The sequence below is a fragment of the Crocuta crocuta genome, unplaced genomic scaffold (assembly GCF_008692635.1).
Source record: "Crocuta crocuta isolate KB4526 unplaced genomic scaffold, BGI_CrCroc_1.0 scaffold529, whole genome shotgun sequence".
NCBI classification, from domain to species: Eukaryota; Metazoa; Chordata; class Mammalia; order Carnivora; family Hyaenidae; genus Crocuta; species Crocuta crocuta.
This window is the reverse complement of record NW_027530362.1, coordinates 2,216,727-2,222,977: the sequence shown is the minus strand read 5'-3', so window position 1 is coordinate 2,222,977 and position 6,251 is coordinate 2,216,727. Positions and strand designations below refer to the sequence as shown.

General features: G+C 36.8%; 1 long non-coding RNA gene across 1 annotated transcript in view; it reads right to left on the bottom strand.

Moving 5' to 3' along the window:
* Positions 1 to 504: 504 nt before the first annotated feature.
* LOC144233265 (uncharacterized) overlaps positions 505 to 6,251 on the bottom strand; it is an 18,477-nt gene continuing 12,730 nt past the window's right edge. The window contains exons 2-3 of the long non-coding RNA XR_013335631.1: positions 3,344 to 3,437; positions 505 to 686 (exon numbers count right to left, since the gene is read on the bottom strand). This is a non-coding gene — a long non-coding RNA (uncharacterized LOC144233265). The remainder of the gene's footprint in view (positions 687 to 3,343; positions 3,438 to 6,251) is intronic.

Genomic DNA, 6,251 nt, shown 5'->3' with positions numbered 1-6,251 from the left:
ATAATTTTATGCTTTTGCTTCTTTAGATCTCAGTGCTGTTATGACTTAGCTCCAATATCTTATATAACTATTAGTGTTTTAAACTGGCTTCTCTACAGATGACATAGTAGAGAATGTCAACATGATGCTGTCTTTTTGTCACAAAACAATACTTTAAATTTCAGTCTGGTGAGAAGTATTTAAAAACAGATACAATTTGCCTTGCTTAATGCTTGAGAATTGGCCATTGGGCAATGTTGAATGTGTTTACATTCTTATATGGTGGGTTTATCTCCTTATCTGTATCAATTGGCATGAACTTCCCAAAGTACAGATTTTAGATCCGATTTTCTCCAGATCATGGTATGAAATTGAATGAGCTAAATCTTTATTGCCTTTGATATGGTTTGGGAATAACATTTACATTAGGCATGAAAAGTATAGTTGAGGTCGGCTGTCTAGGATTCTAAATTGTAACTTTATATTTAAAGAAAAAACATAACTCACATACATTCAGAAGTATCAGACAGGGCACCTGCTTATGGGATCCTGAGGAAGCAGTTTCTTGACCTTTAATAATGTCTTATTCCTGTTGTTTATCCTCTGACAATTGTGTTCGGACTTGTCAGTGGGGAATCACAGCCCACAAGTAAATGATGAGAGGATATTTGCATTTATTTCCTTGTTTGACAATAATTCTGAAGAACCTGGAGGGAAGACAATTGAAAAATTAAATTAACTCAGGCCAAGGCCAATAAAAAGAAGTCCCCTGAAGTGCTTCCGTAAATGATAGAAGTGCTGAAGACTTACTTCGTTTATATATGACGAGGGAAATGGTATCAGTCATCTATAATTTTCATGTCCCTGTTGCTGACAATAGATTATTAATAAATTTATGATGAATGCCTTTGAAATTTCTGAGAGGTTTTCTGGCTTAGATTATCAATTGTATAATTCTGTAGGACACTGGAGTTCCTATGGTGACAGTTTTGGCTAATCTAAGCCAAGGCCTAATCTTGGGGTCCTTAAATCAATGACAACATATTGAAGCCAATGAGTGGATAGCATATTAAATAAAGTCTTTCATAATTCTGTGTAATAAAACCATAGGTTATAGATGAACCCCATTGGATTGGATGTGGAAGGTAATTTTGGATAACAGACCTGTCTCTACTTTTGCACATAGGAGGCAGCACCATTTAATAACCATATACCACAGAGTATGTGACACAGGGTACTGGCTAGTGCCAGGCCTCAAGGCAGCATTATTAAGACCAGCAGCCCTTTTTTCTGAAACTCAAAACTTAGGTTATGCCATAGTTATTCTGCCAATTCCCTTTGACTCCTGAATTTATTTTATGATTTTTATCTGAGTCATTACCTGAGGTTCAGAGGTCAACCTAAACTTAATCCTCAAAATATAAATTATGATATAATATACTTATTGAGGACATTATCTTTCTGTTAGCTTGAAGGTATAGTCTGTTGGGTTTTTTTTTTCTCCAGTTCTGAGATTTTCTTTATCTTCTTTTACTGTAAACTACAGCAGTGGTTCAGAAGCCAGCATGTTAGGCCCATCCTTATTCAGCCTCACCCCTTTATATTCCACCTTGATATGACTCTTCTTCAGTCCTTCTCCAGAAGTAAGAGCAGCCTTACACTGTGCATCTAATTGCCCACACCCCCATCCAAAGTCATCCTTTAGGTTGGCAGCATCCCTAATTTTACAGTTGAAGAACCTAAAACCCAGATATTCCAAGTGACTTATTAAGGTTACCAGGTCATTACAGCAAAGCAAAAAACAAAACAAAAACCCCAAAAAACACGCAACCCAAGAAATTCTGACTCCTAGTCCACTGGAAAAGAATTTGGATCGTCTGTTACCTACTATCTGCATAGTAAATGGAAATGTCATACAGTCTCTGAGTCAGAGTTTTCTCATCTTCAAGAGTAGAATAATAATATCTAAGAATTTTGCAGGTAAATGGCTAAATATGAGATAATACAAATGTACATAACACTTGCTCAATAAAAAGTATTTTTGTTTTGCTTTTTAGTGTTACTATGACTATATTATATTGTGCCTTCCTTGTAGACTGAAAATTATATGTTCCATTCATCCCCCTGATTTCCTACAAGATTTTAGTGTGTTTATTTTAATTATCTGAAAAATCCTGGGGGCAAGATGCTACTGCTTTCCCAAATTGAGATTACATATACCTGTCTCCTGCCAAAAAAAAACCCCCAAAAAACAAAAACAGCTTTATATGCAGCAGGGAGGTTATATAAATATGATTACTGTTGCATTTCTACTACAGTATGAGGCAACTATGTATTTATATATTGATCATGGAACTTAAGGTTTTCGTTTTTGGGGGGGAGAAATCTACCCAGTCTGCATGTCTGACTAAACTGTCATGTTTTCACTTTTCAGAATGTTTCATGAACTAGATGTTATCATTAGCAAAGGTAACACCTCAGTATTCTGTGAAACTCTGTAGTCTCTGTGGGCTTGAAATGCCTGGAATATTTAAAGTTCTCAAGTGAAAGTTGAGTTTCACAGTGGCAGAGGAAGTGGCTCCTTGTCTTAGAATCACTTTATTCGCTTGGATCCTAGGTCTCCAGTCTCTGCAGTGACCAGGCTCCTGGGCCACATTTTAGTTTCCTCCTTCTTCCTCTTGCCTGAACTTCCTGACACTGACGTGGCCTCAGGCTTACTACTAGGACTTCTCCTTTCCTTTCTCCCCCTTCCCTTTCCTTCTCTTCTCACCTACACTGATTCCTCAGTGAGCACATCACATCTCATTATAAGAAATCTGCAGTACATGGTAATGATTTGTAAATAAACTGCTGATTCTTAAACAAAAGGGTAATGATTTGTAAATATACTGCTGATTCTTAAACAAAAGGGAAGAGAGGGATCCTGACCCCCACACAGTTGAAAATCTGCATATAACTTTTAACTTCCCCCAAACTTAACTACTAATAGCCTGTTGGTGACTGGAAGCCTTACCAATAACATAAACAGTCTATCAACACATATGTGTATTATATACTGTACTCTTACAACGAAATAGCTAGAGAAAAGAAAATGTTATAAAGAGAAGCATAAGGAAGAGAAAATACATTTACAATACTGTACTGCATTTATGAAAAAAAGTCAACATATAAATGGACCTGTATCATTTAATCCTGTGTTATTCAAAGGCCAACTGTATATCTGTAGCTCAAAGTCCCCTTTGAACATTGGATATCTAAATTTAGTCCCAAACTCATTGCATACAAACATGAACGTTTTAAGTTTCACGAGAGAGAGAAGGGAAACAGGAAAGGAAAAAGAAAAAAAAATTCCTGCTTTACATACTTTCTACTTCATGTCATTTAATGCCAGTTCCACTGTTGATTGCTCCAGCTCCAAGTCCTCAGAATCATTCTGGAATTTTCTTTTTTCTTCATACCTACATCAAGTGATTTTAAAAGCTTTCTCATTGTTTGAAAACATATCCAAAGCCAACCATCACTCACTTTTCCTTCTGATGTGCTACCACCCTCATTCTCACCCAGACTATCACAGCAGCCTCCTGACTGGTCTCTTTGCTTGCACCTTTGTCTCTTTATAGTCTTTTCTAGTCTTTTCTCATATCAGCCAGAGTAACCTTGTTAAATCTCAGGCCAACTCAAAACCGTGTAATGGTTCACCATTTCTCTCAGGTCAAAAGCCAAAGACCTGTGCTCTTATATTACCTTGTAGACGTTTTCTTCTACTTTGATTTCTTTTGCTGACTCTACTTCAACCCCAATTGCCTGCACGGAGCATACTGCCTGCCCCAGGTCTTTGCACTTTCTGTTAATTTTGCTTGGAGTGTTTTCCTCAGATACCTCTTTTTCTTTGAAGATTCTTCTCAAAGGTTAACTTTTCAAGGGGTGGCTAGCTAGCTCCGTCAATAGAGCAGACTGTTAAACCCAAGGTCATGAGTTCCAGCCCCACATTGGACGTGGATCCTACTTTAAAAAACAAGTTAGCACCTCAATGAGGCATACACTGACCTCCCTGTGTAAACTGTGACACTTCTCACAGGACATGTAATACATCCCAATCTGCTTTATTATTCTTACCATGTACAAATAATTTCTTCTAATGTACTACTATGTACTTCTAATTTCCTACTATGTTATGTGTATTATTACTTACTTATATTTCCCAACTAAAATGTGATCTCCACAAAGGCAGGTATTTTTGTCTTTGTTCACTGATGAATAAAATTCATATACAACTCTTGAGAGAATGAAGGACTGCATATGTTATGCATGCTTGTGCTGCCACATTCTCTTCCATTTCTGACTTCTGACAAGAATCACTTGTGTTCTCCTGTGAGAACATGTCTACAGGAAAATGGTACCTACCAGGCATACAGCTTAATCACACTATGTTCTGGTTTGATAATAATAGAGAGCTGATTGCCATGTTCAGTCTTCTCTTTTTTTTAAAGTTATCATTAACTTTACTAAAATTGTGCTGTATACTTCAAAATTAATGCAACTACCAAGAAACATAGGATGATGCATGCATTCCCTATTTTGAAAATGAAAGTAGTTATAGAATCATAAGGCCTTGAAGTTTAATCCCTAAATAGGACTTCTGACATCTAACCTGTTCCCTGAATTCGTATTGATTAGAGAGGTCCAGTTCACCCAAAAGTCATATAATACATGCCGATTATATGCCAGGCACACTGTTGTGGAAGTACAAAAGTAAATGTGACATTACTTTTATCTTCAAAGAAACTTCAAATCTTGTAGGTAAGACAGATAAGCAATCATTAATCTCATTGGTGGTGAGATTTCCACTTTAACAAGAAACACTTGAAGAAACCTTTTTTGACATCCAGCCCTGGAAGTCACTTAGACCCATGGTGCTTTTTCATCACCTAGTTCTGTGACACAGAATGAAAGAGGATCTGGGCTTTGTAGGTGGGGGAAAAAAAAAAAAAAAGGAAAGGCAACCTACCTACTCCACTATTTGAAAGGGGGTATCTTCATGACCGACTTCTAGAGCAAAAATTCAGCATGTCTGTTTTCTGTAAGTCTAAAAGATTTTTGTATTCAGTTAGCTACTTAATTGTATATTGACAGCCACTCTGTGATGTGGGGCAAATCTAATTAAATGTTGCAAATTTTTTATTTTATAATATTCTTACTGGTTTTATTGGTCCATTGTAATATTTAGATAAAAGTATGACTGAATATCCTATTTTGGGATTGTCAAAGTAGTACTGATTTTAGAATTGAATTCAGTGTCAATTTGGTGAATGTGACTTCATTAATACATGTACAATATTTGCATAAAGCAAAGCAGTGTTTGTTTAAAGTAATTGTAGCGATATGATGACACTATCTTACTAAAACTTAACTGGAGAATGATCAAGAAGTTGTATATGTTCTTTCTAATCTCTCTCTCTTTTGGCTAAAAAGGTAAAAAAGAAGAAACAAATTGAATGCAACACAGCTTACATTTTTAGTGATATGGAAACACCTGCGCCCTTAACATTTATGAGAAATAAATCCTGGGTTGCTTGGGTGGCTCAGTCCAGTAAGTGTTGGAATCTTGATCTCAGGGTTGTGAGTTCAAGCCTCATTTTGGGCTCTGTGCTGGGCATGAAGCCTACTTAAAATAAAGAAGCAGAAGGAAAAGAAGAAGAAAGAAATCCTAACCCTGTCTAGTAAGCTGTGTTCATGGGTTATAAGCTTTTTCTCTTGGGTCTCCACAGTTAACTCAGACTAATAATCAGTCTTGTTGCCAAGGAGAATAGAAGGTGATAAAGCATAACTGGATGATGTAGGCAGCAAGAAGTCAGGAATTAAATAGTAAAAACATGACCAACCCAAGCAACTGGCTCCTCTCTCTGGAGGAAAGGTGACTGAAAAGTAGAGGAATGCCCCAGGTCACATTGGTTTTATTGTTCTCACATTTACTTCCAGAAATGAAACAAGGATCTTTCTTTTTCCTCTTCATTTTTCTCATTTCCCCCAGCCCCCTGGGAACTGTTTTGTGGCCCTAGTGGTGAAATAATTTCTGCTCTCCAACACTGATTTTCCTTTCACTATTCATTTAGCTAATTTCTTTAGACTGCAATTCATGCCATTTTCCTAAGTTAGTCAAAAACTAATTATTTGGGCACCGTATTAGGCATAAGAACTAGGCTAAGCTCTCAACTTGGAGTGTGAAATTAGGGCACTGAATTCTCAAAGCAGTTTCACACAAGGCAAGTGGG